A 16,819-nucleotide genomic window follows, 5' to 3' on the forward strand; every position below is an offset into this window, starting at 1 on the left:
AATAACAGCGTATTACAAAAAGCAGACAAGAAGCCCTGACCTTCTGAGATTTTGCTCTTTATACCAATTGCTTATTGGCTTATAGTATTTAGAAGCAGCAGCGACGACATAGATAATGTTTACGTTTCTGCTCACTTGGGAGATGCTTTGTATCTCCAGGGGGGAAATGTTGGGGTAAAACTGTAGTTTTACACGTTGTAGCACCGTGGGGGGCGTGAGGTGCTCTGTTTCATTGACAACCATAATGAAATCTCTTAAGTGTGTAATTGCATATATTTAGTTAGATACAGTGGGTCAGGAGTTCAGGGTTATGGTTGTTTTCTTTATTTTTTTTTTTCCTTTTTTATAGTTTTAATTTTTATTTTTTTTAAGCAGTTGTATTTTGCAGACTTATTATTTTGCAGACTTAGTGTCGTCCCCGGGAGGAGGTTAAAAAAAAAAAAATCCTAACGTGGTATTAGAGAGCAGAGGTGGTGCCATTAAGGGGCTGCAGGAACTCTAAATCACTTATTTCAGAATAAATCTTTCTTTACCATGGAGAAAACTTTTGTCACTTGAGGAAGTATGGAATGAAAAGGTGAATTAGCCACCCCAGCCATTGTTACTACCTGGGGCACTGTTTGAATAAGACCTGGTGAAAATAAAGTGTCTTTAACAAGCTTTTTGCTACTTTTTTTTTGGAGGTCGTGGACCAATTTTTAATTCTACCTAGTGGGAATCATCGAGTTCAACAGCCTAACAGGGAAGTGATATTCTCAAGAGCTGAAAGTCGGGTTCAGCTTTTCTTTGAATATTAGGGGAGGAAAAGTTAAAAGTACTTTGGAACCTAGGAACTGGCATTATAAGGGGGAGATATTCCTTAATATGAGGGAAACATACAGTCTTCTAATTGAGCAGAGAAATAACAGCCTAGAAGAGTCTGTTTTGAACTTTGATATATTAAAGAGAGTTAATTTTATGTTAAACATTCACTCATTCAGTTCAGTTTAATATAGGTATAAAGACATACATACATACATACATATGAGTGTATGCATATGTCACATACACACATACATAAATACATATATGCAGGCATGGGATTTGAAGCCATACAGAATTATTTTAAATGTAGCCTTGCCTTCAAGGAACTTACCATCTGGTTTGTAAAAAAGAAAGTATGCACGCAAGTCATTATAATACCAATAATTACAACGCATTGAAGAGAAAAGGCACAGTTGGAGTTTGGAGATGAAAGTGATTTTTCTGTCTGGGAGATAGGAGGTGTTTATGCTGCTTTTAATCCTTTGGACCTTAGGGTCTAAATAAAATCAGGTTCCTTTTTGCATTTTTAGGCTTACTTCTAAGGTAGTTCCTTCATAGTAGAGCAACCTTTTGAGTTGGGAAACTAAAGGAGACATCAATATGCCATTCTTCCTTTCTAGCTGTTCCCATAATGAATCCTGTACTGGTGGTCTTTGAAATCAATTTCCATTTGCTCAAATGAAGTTTCTAAATTGGGCCCCTTTTGGAAGGTGCTTCTGGTGTGAGCATGGGGGTTCCTGTCCAAAAGGAAATTTACTGATTGAAAGAAGTGGGCAATCATTTCAGGAATAGCAAGGAGGCTTGGCCTGGGCTTTAAATGTGGAACTGGCCTAATCCAGCCACGGTATTCTCAAATGGCCAAAACATTTTTTGCTGTACCCAAAGTCTTTGTAATACTATAACCAAGTGAAATGGGAGGAAAGTGAAAGGTGGGTACAACCTCATAGTATTGACGAATTTAACAACATGTTCAGTTCAAGAACCTTTACGAACTTTCTGGATCACTATAATTCAGTTTTACAGACCTCTAATTTAAGGCCCAGCAGAGGCAAAAGAATTACAGACTCCCTGAGAGCTGGAAGGACTGGGTTACTTCTTTCTAGCCTTACCAACAGTGAGATTCCAGGGAAGAATTTCTTAAAAAGAAATTTTGCTTTTCACAGTTATAACTTTAGGTGGTATGCTTTTCAGCTTGTTTATATTAGCTGTCTGGGGTTGAGCTGACATTTTTCAAATATTAAAGTGGTAGAATGCCTTTTGAGGAAATCTGAAATGTAAGTTAACAGGAAGGGCACCCAGAAAGTGCAGGAATTCCTGCACATTACAGGAAGACAAGCTACAGGAAAAATGTGTCATCTACACTGCCCAGGAGAAAAAACCCATTGTTGTCAGCAGTAATGATCTCCTGGGGGAGGGAGGGAAAAAGGGAAAGAGGGAGGGAGATCTGGCATCTCCAGTTCACCTGAAAACACACAAATAGTTTGCCCCTACTGAAATAGACTTCTTTCCACCTCTCCCCTTATTCGCCTTTTAAAAAATATTAGTTTATTATAGTTTAAGGTAGTAATAGGTAAATAAATTATGTTGTGAGAAATGCCTTATTTACAGGAAATAATTTACACTTTCCTACAGGAAAGCGGTAGGAAAAGGCTTAACCCTACCCTGAGTTCTTTGCTTGGGTAATTCATTCTACCCTGGGAAATGAAATGTGTGAATTTCTCATTCTGGGTGAATTCCTTAGTTAGGTTATACCAGACTGACTTGTCACGCTTAGTCTGTAATTTGACCCAGTGTGTTTTATAACCCCGTACATCTCAGGACACAAAATCACAATAGTTACCTTGGGTTTCCTGAACTTGTTTTGCATTAGTATTGTTAGGACTTTACAGCATGTGCATGTTAGCTGCAGGGAACTTCAGAGGGTCTCTTGGTGGTAAATTTAGTGCAAGAGAATAGGGCTGAGAATCTCTTCCCTTTGTTATTCAGAGATTAGTATGACTTAACTTCCCAGTGTTTTAAAACCTGAAAGATCTGCAAGGGATCTTTTTAAAACTTAAAGAAAGAAAAGTTACATAAGTAATATATAAGTAATACTTGTTTAATATAGAAACACTGGAAAATAAAAATGACTAGCTACTGCAATATAAACTTTGGTATGAATCCCTTTGGGTTATTGTTTTTTTTTTTCTATTCTATCTGTATATCTGAAAAATCCAAAACACGTAAAAACAAGTTTGTTTAGTTATCTGCTGTTCCTTTACTAATACAATATGAAATATTTCCAGTTTAATATATTTCTGTATTCATAACATCCAATTCCATTGTATGTATTCAACTAGAACTCTGCTGTATATTAATTTTCAATATTATAAAGAATGCTATTATGGCCATCCTAGTTCATACATTAATGTGCTTACTGTCGCCTTAGACTAAATTCTAGGAAGCAAAAGTATGTGTTATGGATCTCCAACTTTTCCCCAATCCTATGCTCTGCCCTACTTTATGAAAATAACTTTATATTATTATAAGAATGATATATATGCTTATTGTAAATTTCAAAGAACAGATAAATTCATAATGAGAATGTAAAGATGTCACACCACCCAGACCTGATTACTCTTGACTTCTTAGTGACTATCTCTCTGCATATATACATAGATATGTACACCAGATGTGCAATTTTACACAGTATATATGGTATATTGCAACTTGCTTTTTATATCTATCTTTTATCTTGGACATCTTTCCATATTAGTATGCATAAAGTTGCCTTACTCTTTTTAACAATTGCATATTTTAATTTGTAAGAATGCAACTGTTAAATCAGTCATTTTCAGTCTTTTTTTTTTTTTTTACAGCTATAAACAATACTGCATGAATACCTGGAATGTACATCTTTGCACATTCATCCAATTATCTCCTAAGAGTGTATCCCTAGAAATAGATGTGTTAGGTCAAAGGGCATGCATGGAGATATTGCCAAATTGCCCTCCAGAGACATAACATTAATTTTCATTCCCACCTGTAATATTTGGAAATGCATTTTTCCCTCCTTTTAAGAATTATGGTAAATATTGCCAAATAAATTGCTCTCCGGAAAGATCTGCCAATTATAATCCTACTTTCCTTCATCCTGAGTATAATATTTGGGAAAAATCTTTGCCAATTCAATAAAATATATATTAAATACTTTATTCTCAGTTACGTGAAAGAAGTTGAGTTTTCATGTTATTTATATATTTATTTTGGTTGTTTGTATTTCATGTTTGAACTTCCTATTTTTCCTCCATAAAAGTGCATTTAAAAAAAAATCTTAATTTGGGGATTAAATTAATTACAAATTTAGCCAGAAAATTCCAAGATTGCAGAGCTTAGGTAATCACGGTTTGAAAATTGGGTTCCATGCATCTAAACAATTTAATTTCCCAGTGAATTCTAATTTGATTTTCAACCAAAATATCTTAAGTAAACATCATACATTTTATAAACTCATTTTGCTTTGTATGTCTATAGCTACCCAGACCTATATGAAAATAATAGGAAAAACGTAATTATCATATTAATAGCACAGTCTGGGAAATAACTTCCTTCTGAACATTTCTGCATTTTCAGTTATCTCTATAAGCAAAAGTTATTTTTCTTTAGTTTTGTAAATAATTTTTACATAGCACCTGGTTGTGTTATGTGCATCGTTGCAGATTTTTTGTTTTTAGCATCACGTGAAATGCCTAATCACAAAACAGGTTGACTTGACTTTCCTAGGCTTGCTGGAAGTATTATGGCGAGGATCCATTTTGGTGACCTCACAAATTATATAAGTCAATGAGGCTTGTGTTCTTAACACATCCCTAGCAAATGTGCCTATTTACGCATCCTGATATTAAATGATAAAATTTAAAGCTCCTTTTACAATTGAGAAAACTGAGACCTGGGAAGTAAATGGTTTGCCCAGAGACGTTTTGTCTTTGGTTCTCTGTCCCAAAGTTCTTTTCACTAAACCACACACGACTAGTAATAATTCATATTTCTAAAAAAAAGTGTTTTTTTTTTTCCCTTCAGAGTCTTTGGTCTATTTCATATTACTGTGTCATTTGTTTTTGTGGGGAGCAGGCTGGCAAGGGGGGATGGGGGCTGCCGAAGGTACAACCAGCAGGGGTTATTTTTTTGTGCCCAAGAAATGGTGACACATGACTGGTGGTGATGGGTTTCACCCGTTCTCTGCCAAAGGTTATTTTGCAAATGCTCTCATTTTAATTCCCAATGTCAGTGTTTTACAGCTGCAAGTTTTAACCACTGTAATTGTTGTTTGCCTTATATGGACTATGGTTTAAAAGTGCCTGCTAAACAGCCTTTCTTCTTATAGATCTTATACATCTTTTAGCCCTTTTAACAGCGTGCTTATAAATAATAGGTGCTCAAGAAATATCTGAGATGAAAGAATTTTTCACTTGTGGGAAAATATATCACTTTCCCCCAAGTTTTAGAAAAGGCTTGGAGCAATTAAATTAAAATGCAGTTTTCTTACTGTGCTTCCTTGTCGGGATTAATGTTCCCATTGTGTGCTGCCTTGATTAATTGAAAGTTGCAAGAACAGAATAAAAGCAACTTTCTATGGTTGGAGATGTGTCAGTTCTCCTATGCGGGCCAGTTTGCAGGAGCCTTTGCTAACTTTCCCTTTTAAAAATATGCAGAACAAAATTGAATATTCCAAAGCATCCAATGGGATAGGATTGAGATGAATTCCTCCTTTCGGTGCTGGTTTCAGAAGCTGATTTGTAAGTGTTTTGAGCCTCTGAAGGTCGTCAGAGACAATCTGAAAGTTCTCAGCAGCTGATTGCCCTGTGGCCAGGCAGGGAATTCTGGGGCGATAACCCCCAAGTGAAACAATTCTACCGCCTGCTCCTCTCTGCCCTGGGTTTTATCACTTTGTCCACTCAGATAGCCTTTCTTACCTGAGCTGGTCCATACAGTTCTGTCCACAGTCTTCCCACTTTGCAAAGGATGTTCAGGTTATATAACCCAGGCAAATGAAGTCCGACACAAATCAGCAGTGATTTAGTCAACTCAGCTCTGGTTTGGCGTTAAGTGGGCATTTGTGGTGTTCACCTGTCATCTACTTTTCTTTCTGTTCTGTGCATTCTTCCTGAAGTGAAGGTCCTGGAATCATCCTTCTCTGTACAGACCATTAGCCCCAAATCTGGGAGGTGATCCCTACTGCCAAGCCCCCAAACAAGGTCATCATCATCATTTTTCCTAGGTTATCTTGACGAACTTTGAGCACACCCCCCTCTGAGGCAGATACTGTTATCGTCCTTAATTTACACATCAGAAAACTGAGGCCCAAGAGTTAACCGATTCGCCCATAGCTAGATCACCGGTGAGCCGCAGGGGGTAGGAAGCATAGCCAGTCCTGTCTGATCACACAGAGGGCCCGTGCTCTGAACCAGGGGTTGGCAAACTCCAGCCCGTTGACCAAGTCCCGCCCTACCTGTTGTTGTTTTTTCACATTTTTAGATGAATGAAAAAAAAATCAAACAATATTTCATGACGTATGAAAATTACGTAAAACTCAGATTCATGATACATGAATAAAGCTTTATTGGAACACAGCTGTGCATTATCTGTAACTCCTTTTCCTGCTACAGAAGTAGAGTTGAGTAGTTACAACAGAGACCATATGGCCCACAAAGCCAAGAAATCCTTAGCATCTGGCCCTTTTTAGAAAAGAATTGCTGACTGCTGCGCTTTATGACTTGCCCCAGTTGAGTAGGGGGGCCTCTTTGTGATGCGTCTCCCCGATAACATTCCTTCCCTGGCTTTAACGGGTTGTTGTTAAGCTCTGTAACTACTGGGCCACCACTCAGCCAGTGACCTGTTGGGCCCAGTGCACAGGAAATCTCTGAGTGGTGTGTCTGCTAGTTAGGAGAATTGTAGGCTGTTGCTCATTTCCCCTGAACTAAGCTACCGGTGGAGACCTGGGGTCCATCCTGCGTCCTTTCCCCTCAGCTCTGCTCTTCCTGTTTGCTTTATATTTCTTTTCTTTTCCTTTTTCTCTCCCATTGAGAAGTTGTCCAATCGTTCTTCCCCCAGTCCTTTCATTTTCCCTTTCCCTGATCCCACAGTTTTGCTGAAAAAGTGAGCTAAAAACAAATCTCATGCTGCCACATTTCCCTTGCTTTGCAGATAAACATTGTGAGTGACCCAGATCAGAAGTTCCATCCTTTCTTCCAGGTGGAGTGGAGCTGGAGTCCTCCCTCCTTAAGAAGGGCCTCTGTCTTACCCAGAGACGTTTCCAGAGTCTGTTATGATAGTTAGAGCTGTTTTCTCACATCCCCCCACCCTCTCATCCCTAGGTAGGCAGTTCCTGGGCAGGTGTGACTAAACCTTTGTTTATAGAATCACATAAATCATGGGCTTTGTGTGCGTTTAGGGTGAAGATTGTGATAGAGGTTCTGAAAATGGAGAGAGCAAAGGAGTGGTAGAAACCACATGAAGACAGGCTGTCTAGGTAGGGCATTCCTGTCATAAAAGCGAAGGCCAAAAAGAATGCTGAGCAGATCTGATAAATTCCAGAGTGTGTTTGGTAGGATGAATCCAGTTCTGTTCACCTTATCCAGAGTGGGGTGCATAAAGTTACATCCATGAAAGTGCTAATTCCCGTAGTCCTAGGCAGTGGCGCCTCTAATGATTCTATGTTCCAGATATTGTGCTTAGCAATGGATGTGAACCGTCTTGTTCCACTCGAGCTCAAGTCCAATGAGACGATGGCCCCACTTTATAGATGAGAACACTGAGGCCCAGGGAGATTAAGGAATTTATCTTAGATGTCAAGGCCCGTAAGTGGCAGAACAGAAGCTTTCATCGAGGTCTGTCTGAGCCCAGAATCAGAGCTTCTGGGTACTGCTACACTTGAGTTTTTACTCCGTCATGAATTGATGAAACACATTACCCAAAAGGCATGGTTGGAAATAGAAGATGTGAAAGCTTTCTAAGGGATCTTGGGTCGTTTTGGGTATACCAGATCCAGTTACAGTAATTAAGAGGGGCTGCCCTATGTTTAACTATAGCTTCCTTTTTACTTATTCCTTTGAAGTTTCTGTTGACCACAGAAGACTGAATCTGACTCATTCTGACAGTTCCTATGTTCTTAAGGTTGAATTCCAAGTACAGACTGCCTGTTGGTTGAAGGAAGCTGGTTGCAATTGGCCCGCTAATGTGTATTGGTCTGTATGTGCAGGAAGTTTATGTTAAAGCATCAGTAACAATTATCGATTCAATTGCCTGTGTTTTCAATATGTAGATACTGTCACATAGGAACGGGGACAGATTCAATCCTTGTGTGTGTTTCCCTACACATCTGAGTTAAATTGTCTTAAAACAGTAATAAGAACATCGGTTTGGCAGCATATCTAAGTAGAGCAATCCTGTAGCCCCTTTTTAGCTTAGTGATTTCCTTTCTTCCTGGTTATTTCTATGTAAATGTAACAAGTACAGTTTCCATGAAATTGTGAATGAATCAAGTCCCCACTGTTTTCCTCTTCTACTGGACAGTATGGAGGAAACTGGAATCACCTTTCTTTGTGGCAGAAGAGGTGGTGGTGGTGGTGGTTGGAAGGGGCGAGAGAGTGTGCTATGAGTTGGGTTGTGAATGAATTTCCTTTTCAATCAATGAGTTCTCTCTAGGTTTTTAACCAGCCATACTTAAATGCTTCTGTTGTCTTCCATGTTCCCATGCTGAAGCCATAGGAATGGATGGTCTGGACATTGGCATATTATTTATTCCCTTCCTTTATGTTCCCTTCTCTAACCCCCACCATGGGATGGGATGAGTTGGAGATAAGGGTAAGGCCAAAATCTGAAGTACCAGTGGGAATAGAATGGTACAGTGTGGGAATTTTTTTACAGTGATTATGTGGACAGCCTTTTTACATCATTTGAGAACCTCGCTAGTGTATTCTCCTCACTTAACCCTTTCTGTACCAACAATTATTTTGCCATTTGAGAAGAAAATTCCCAACAGTTATGAACATACCTAAACAGAGATCTTGGATTAGGGATTTGTTCAGATCAGTTCAATGTAAATTTTTGATCAGTTGCTATGTTCAAGACATTGACCAGGTGAAAGAAGATGGAAATGCATTTGACCCTGCTTACTCACTAAAGCTTTGGAAAATCTCCTTAACTTCACAAGCTTCAGTTTCCTCACCTGCTAAATGGAGATACTGACTCATTCATGGGGTTGTTATGAAAATGAAGCAAGGTCATGTGTGTAATATCTTTCGGGCAGAGCTTGGCATTCAACAAATATTTACTGAGCGCCCTACTGAGTTTGAGGCAGTGCTCTATAGCTCTCCTTAAACATAAGTTTTCTTCACTTTTCTTTTCCCTCAATCCCTTAAGGAGCTTATATTCTAGTAGGAGGTAAGAAAAGCAGAGACGTGTCTAGAACATACGGTAGACTCCCAGCTTCAGAAGAGTTGCTGTGAATAGAGGCTCTGGGAATGAGAAGGAGATGAGGAATGCTTTCACAGTTGGCCTGGAAGGATCAAAGATTTTCAGAGTTGGAGAGAAAATTGTGCCTTCATCCAAAGTAGTTATGGAGAAGGAATCTTAACTGCAAGTATCCAGTGTCAGCGATCAAATGTTAACACTGGCAGAACCATTCCTTAGAAGAATAAAAGAGACAAGATGCCCAGGAAAATATCTGGAGCTTAAAAGACCTTATTTGTGTTTTCTAGGAACTTCCTTTTTCTTATCCAGTTATATATTGTAGTTATTGGTTATGATCACAAGAGGTTAATAAATGTAATATACTTTTAGGTGGTTTTGAATTGTGGAAACTCCAGGTAATTTAGAGGTTAATAGGTCAACAAGTATATCATATCAACCAGATTTATAGGCACACTATAATTATATAAGCAAGCTGTCGGTTCAATCAGCAACATCTAGCTAGGTTAGGGACTATTTCCCAAAGCATGGCCACAGGTATAATTTTCATTTCTTTATAACCTGCTAACCTGCTTTTTCCATTTCTTAGTGCTTTTCCCTTTTGTAGAATTGCCTGACATCAGTTAAAGAGGAGGAAAACCAACTGTTCAACATACTTCAGAATTCTTATTTTACTTATCTTAAGAATGGTGCTCCAGAATGTTCTCCAAGGCTTACCAGACTTACTTTATCAGCATGCTAATGGATACTGGAAAAGGAGTTAATAATTTTTTTTGTATTTTTAATTTCAGAAAAAGAGAGCTTAAAATATAAATGCATTTAATACAATTGACAAATGAAATTTTTTTTTTCAGTTTCTTCTGTTCAAAAACACAGTGAACTGAAACTCTTGCGCTCACCATAGGCTGTTTTTGTACTTCTCTTTCACTCTTTCTCCTGTATGTGATCATTCTAACTTCTACCAATTTTTCTGTGTACTTTGTTCCGAGTCAGCTGCTTTTCCCTAGTGTTTTCACTTAACTCTTAGTGTGGGTATGGTGGGTGGGTGAACCGAATCACCCTTAGAATCCCTAAGCCACAGGGCACGTTTTACCTCTCCTTACTGTGCAGTTAGAGAACAGATGCCCCAGCCAGGTGGGCAGCACCTGCCAGGAACATCATCTCTTTCCAGCGGCTTGCCAATTCTGCTCTCGGGACCTTGTTTCTGAATGAGCTGCTGTTTTTTAGGAAAAGTAGTTAAAACCTGAAGAAGTAATTCTGGAATTGGTTTAAGAATGTGAGAGGGGAATTTTGTTACATTAGCGTTAGAATAATTTTTTTCTATTCCAAATTTCAATTTTTCTTTCTTGTGTAACCTATCTGGAGACAAGAGGGATGGTCAGTCAGTGTTGAAGGGAGGAAAAATACACACACACATACACACACACACCTATGTACACATACATGTAGACGCACACACACATATATTTGTATATTACTTGGTTGAATTTAAGAAGCATTATTGAGCTATTAAATAAGCTGTACCTTGTCCTGTGCTAAATAAGTACAAAGATGAATAGAATTTCATCTCTAACTTCAAGAAACTCACAGTCCATTGGGAAGACAGACATAGCAGCAAACTAACATGGTGTGTGTGATGTACCTGTAATTCAGGTATGAGATGCACCGGGATACAGAGGAAGGCGAGGGGGTGTGTATCCACTTGGGAAGATTGGGTTAGCCTGGTGCTGCAGGGGAGGATATGACTTTCAGTGGCTCTTAGGAGTATAAGGAAAGAGATTTGCCATCTTGTCCTTGAGCAGATTACTTGCTCTTTCTGCAGTTTTTCTGTGTGTAAGAACAGAATAGATGCTTCTAAAGTGGGGGGAGGGGGGGATGTTAAATTAGAAAAGAAAAAGAAAAAATTGCTGTTGCTATACTGATTCCAAAAACTTGATCAGTGTTTAGTGGTGGTGAGCCCTACAAAGCATTCCCGATGGCTGTGGCAGGCAGCTTTGATATAAAGATACAGGGGTGGGGGGGGAGGGCAGGGGGATGGGGGCAGCTTCCGATCTAGAACCAGTGGCTCCAGTCTTGATGGAAGGAAGCTTAGGGTGGGATGGGGAGGGAGCAAGAACCAAGGATATGTAGCCAGCTTATTTTGAGAAAACGTCTGTAAGCCTTAAAAAGAGATGCTGCTCTAGTGTTATCAAGCTGTTGCAATATTGATTATTACTAATAGCTCTTTTCAACTGTGTATATACTTTTTATGCTGAGTTAATAGGCAGGTTTATTGTCTTAATGTGGTCTGATTATGTTTAGAATAAAATTATGTATCAAAATACCTGGAATCAGTTTCAGTAAGAGGAGATGATGAGGAAATTGTGAAGTCATGTGTGCGGTGTTGAGGGTAAGGCGGGTGGGAAGGAACTTTTCCCAGCTTATGATAGACAGCCATCATCTGCCAAATTGTCCTGCCAGGCTGTAGTTGTCAGCAGACTGCAAGCGTAGGTTTGGGGTGGGGGACATGGGGGGGTATGCGAAGAGTAGGTGGGGCCCAGAGAAAGCCACAGGAGAAAGGTAAGCTGCCAGTTCAGGCCCAGCCATCCCTGGGAGCTGGGCAGGTGGTCCTGGGAAGGGTGATTTGAATAACAACAGGTCACGAGGCATCAGAAGCAAGGCTGAAAGTCAAGAATTAGACGAGTCAACATGGAAAAGGCAGAAAGAAATAATAAACAGGGAGCTCAACAGGGAAACAGAGATCAGAGAGTGAAAGGGTCAAAGAAAACCGGGGTTCAGAATCCAGGAAGTGATGTTTGTTTTTATTCCATATTAGCCCTGCACATAAGAAATGAGTGCCCACGTCACCTGTTTCAGCCTCAAGAAGAAATCTTTGTTCACCTGGCTCTTGGGGATTGACGCCTGGGAGGCGGAGAGTGTAGAAGGGTACATGGCATCACCGCAACAAAAACTAGTTTGGGGCTTGTTTAAAACGAGCCCAGACTTATCTCCGTGCTGAGGACCTGTGCAGGCTCCTCACGTGAGACCAGAGAGTCGGGAGAAAACAGGAAGTAGGAAATAAGCTGGATCGTCAGACCACTGGGTTTAAGTCTGAAAGCAGCTACCACTTTTCTCTCCTGGGTTAGGAGATGAACACTGCCTAATTTGAAAAAGCAGCCTATGGTCTGAGACAAAGCCGGGAAGAAGAAATGCAAGTGCTACAGGAAAGGCTAAGGGTCTATCAGGGAAGTAAAGAGACTCGGTGTTTGGGAAAGCAACTGGGCTGTATCAGGAACCCGGGCAATTTTCATACCCTTTGACTCAGCATTTCTATTTATGGGAATCTGTCCTATAGTAGCCAGTGATTATCGAGTGCCTACTAGTTGGCCAGGCTTTGTGAAAAGTGCTTTATGCATTGGCTCTAATCCTCTTCCAAACCTGAGAGGTAGATCACATTATCCTCATCTCAAAAAGGAGGAAATTGGAACTCATGTTAATAACTTGACTAAGATCACTCAGTTAGTGGTTGCAGAGCTGGCCTTTGAATCTAGTTCACTTAAATTCCAAAGTTCATGCTTTTGACTATGCCAGTGCAATGCCAAAAGGGTGAAAAATAGAGACACCCTTACTGTATAATAATAAGGGAATAGCTTAAGTAAATTATCAGATACCCAACCTATGGAATACACTTAGGAAGAAAAGTCGATATCATTCATGGAAAGATGCATATGACCCAGGAAAAAATGGCTATAAATATATGTGCAATGTGATTGCAAATATGTTTGTGTATTTAGGTATTTGCGTGCATATCATTTTAATTCAGGTAGAAGAGACATTACAGGGGAGGTTTTATTGAATTCAGTTGCAGGACATGCAGCTGGGCCTGGTGGTAACTGATCCTGCAGGTTGTGTCCTCTACCTTCTTCCTTTTTCTCATTTTCCCTTTGCAGATTCTCTCATGTCTGCTTTTCTCTGCAAGTCATCTCTGCTCTCTGCAGACTGGGCTTTTGCTGCCTTATCAACATGTACATGATTTAAAAGTGGCACTAGCCCTTGCATCTCCTTAGCTTTATAATTTCATTGCTTACTACCCTTTGGCTTGTTGCACTCTCTGATCTGAGATCAAGTTCTCTCTTTCTCTCAAAAAAAAAAAAAAAAATCTGATGTTGGCGTGACTGCTGGGTTGGCTAGATATGAGTCAGGTGTCCTCCCTGTTTGATGAGGAATAACCACATAATCCACTGTCCACTTAAGAAGTACCTTAGAAACAGGTCATCTGAGTGGGGGGCATAGGTCAGACAGACAAATCAATTGACCGATTAAGCAGACTAGAAAAAAGTAACCAAAGAAATGAAACTGTGTTTTAAAAAAGCATATGAAACTTGTATTTGAGTGAAGCTATGGCAATATTTTGACCTATGGTGCTTGATGTCATTTTTAAAATAAAAAACTCATTAAAGAGCTGTATGCAATTAATAATGAAGAACTTGGTTATTAAGGACAGAGAAGCATCCCCTTGGATTCTCTCAAATTCTCTGTGTGTGGAAGAGACTTGGATGTAGATGCTATCATTTGTTCTGTTGTTACTGGCCTTTGTCAAGAGCAGTGGAAAGAGCTGTACCGTCTGGTGAACGAACTAAGTCAATGCCCTTGACTGAGAGAGCAACAGAAAAGTCAAATGAATGCTTTCTAGTGGCTAAGCCATAAATACACATGATGTGACAGTTGCCTAAGTATATATAGTACAAGGAGTCTGGGCAATAGAAATCTGGCAGAATGTAAAAATGAGTTTAGAATCATGTAGTGTTATATCTACCAAGGACCTTGGAAATTATCCAGGCAGACCACTTCATTTAATTAATGAAATAATTATGACCCATTGAGATTAAGTAATTGGAAAGGCTGAGACCATGGTAAGCCAGGTCTGGAAGACACAGCTCCCTAACCCTCCTACCTGGGCTGTTGTTAGCATCCCAGGTGCATCTTGATGCTTTGCCAAACATTGACTTCTGGGGAACCCTTATGCTTTTCCTGTGAAGGCAGAAACTAACCCCTGAGACTTAAGGGTCAAAAATACACAAGAAAAAAAAAAAAAAAAAAACACGAGAGAGCACCAAGCACAGTGGGAATTGGGACTCCCATTCAATCTCTCGGTTATGATTGGTCTGTTCAGTCATGCATGCAACCACTCGTCAACATTTATTTGAAGCTTCACTCCGTAGTTCACTGTTAGACACTAGGAAGCTTGCAGAGGGATGGTTCCTACTCTAAAGAAACTCACACTCTAATGGGGGATGATGCGCATACCAACAGCTGTGATTAAATGCAAGCTCAAAGGAAAAGTGAGTAACTACTTGGCTCTTGAAAGGTGAATGGGAGAGTCAGCTGTGGTGGTGGTGGAGGAGGTGGGGGAGAAAGTCACAGCAGACCAAGCTGCTATGGGGCAGTGTGGAGTGGCACGAAGTGTCCAGGGACTCCTGAGGCTCTGTGTGGTTGGAATGCAGGGAGGGGGTCCTCAGTCAGAGCAGTCAGAGAGGAGGTAGGAGAAAGCAAGGGCCAAAGTGTGGAAGGCCTTGCCCCTCAGGAGACCTTTCCCAAGTCAAACACACAATAGAAATTACTACTGGAAAGAAGGTTTCTTCCAGCAGTTAGCTTAGCATTATTTTGTACATTAGACTTAATTGTGCATTGCTATCCCTTAGCAACAGGTTTTTGTTAATATTTTGAGCTTGGTATGGAATGGAGAGCCAGATTGGCTTTGAAGAACTTTCCCTTGGCAAGTCTGTAGCTAACTTTATCAGTTAGGAAACAAAAACTACCAACCTTTATAGGGATGGGAGTGTGCACGGGTTGATTAATATTGAACGTAGTTTTCTTTAACTAGCATTTGATGACTCAACTCATAATGACATTTTGTTGGCATTTCACCAGATTGCACTTGCGTCTGTTCAGCTGGGCATGCCTTGAGGTCCGATTATATGGTTTTCATTCATGTGAGCATGTCTCCCACCCTGCTTTTTGTTTTTTAGTTAGCTAACTTGACTTTCCTGCCTGCCAAGAACTGGGGAGCTCGCCTGCACTCCCCGTTGGCTTCCTCCGTGAGGTCTTCATGCTAATGCTACTCCCATTTGAGTGCCTGCCGTTTTGGAGGTTTTGCAGAGCAGATAACCCAGCCTCTGTGTTCTAGAACTGGAGACCATAACTCTCTGGAGACCTTTGAAAGTGCGTCTTAAGGTCTGGAAAAGAAGAGTAGTCCATGGCCCCAGAGTCTTCCATAAATGCTGGAGCTCTTGCTAACAAGGCCTTTATATCCAGTCATGATGTCGGTGATGGTGAAGCAAGACCAAACCTAAGGTGGTCTCCTTCCAAATTTCATAAGCAGCTAATATTATTCTTCAACTTCATTCTTTTTAACTTAAAAATGCCAAAGTTGGTATCCACAGCCTTGCATGTTTTTTAGCAATAGACACAACAATGAATCTGAGAGAAAAAAAAATTAAACCAGGTCTTTGTCTTTTTAACTAGTTTGTGATCACACCCAAGTCCATTCCTGGGCCTCAGTTTCCTTTTCATTACCTGGATGAGTATTAACATTCGCTTGTTTTAAAGTTATGCCTAATTTGACTGGGAAGTGACACTGAGGCCAAAGCATGTGGGAAATACAGAGGGGATGTGATTAAGATAGGTGAATGGCAGTGGAGGAAGTATTCCCAACATTTCACCTTTCCTCCCTCCTAGAGGGCTCAGGAAAATCACCCAAGCTTTTATTGCTTTTGGTAGAAATTTGGAAGATACTAACAACTTAAACCACACTCTGAAAAATAACTTGAATTTATGTGTTACTGGACTCTTGTTTGTTTTCTGAAATGCATTCACCCGTTTCTACTCTGCTAACAATCAAAGGTAAATAGTGGAGACTGAGAAAGTGTAAAAGCTGTAAGTGCTAGAATATAAAACCAAGAGAGATTACATCTTCAAGAAAAGGACAGACTCAAGTATGAGTTGGTTTAAATTTGATGTTCCTGAAAGTTAAAAAAAAAAATCTAAAATACGTTCCAATCATTTGGAATCGATTAAAAAAAAAAATAGGTATGCCGCCAGCAGCATTAGATTGTCAGACTGCAAACAACACTTTAAAAGAAGTGAACAGCTGTCACACTTCTCTGTACTCTGTAGTGATTTAGATTTGGAAAGATAACAAGTTTGCAAATTAACAGATCTCATCTAAATTCAATTCTTTTCCCCTGCAGCTTCTGCTAACCAACCCCTCCCCCAGCAAGAACTCAGCTCTTTAGTTCTCTTGATCCAAAGATCTTTTGTTTCCTTTATTTTACTGTTGAGATATGCTAGTTGTCAGGCAGGGTGAAAGAGAGAATTACTGAGAAAAAAATACTATTTTAAACCAATAACTGGACAGTAAATATTTGGCATACACTTTTATAAAAATGGCAGAATGGGGGCTTTTGCTTTGGTTATTTATAGTTTGGAAAGAATTTTAAGAAACACTTTTTTGTCTTTAATGTTTTATCTCCAGAGCCAGGCTCAGTGCCTGGTGCATAGTAAATGCTCAGCAAGTACCTTTTGCAAA

At 39.8% G+C, this 16,819-nt stretch overlaps 1 protein-coding gene across 1 annotated transcript in view; it reads left to right on the forward strand.

Moving 5' to 3' along the window:
* The window catches only part of MAP2K6 (mitogen-activated protein kinase kinase 6), a 112,292-nt gene that overhangs the window by 865 nt on the left and 94,608 nt on the right, over window positions 1–16,819 (forward strand). The gene's annotated exons all lie outside the window — the stretch shown is intronic.

The sequence above is a fragment of the Tamandua tetradactyla genome, chromosome 6, assembly GCF_023851605.1.
Source record: "Tamandua tetradactyla isolate mTamTet1 chromosome 6, mTamTet1.pri, whole genome shotgun sequence".
NCBI lineage: Eukaryota > Metazoa > Chordata > Mammalia > Pilosa > Myrmecophagidae > Tamandua > Tamandua tetradactyla.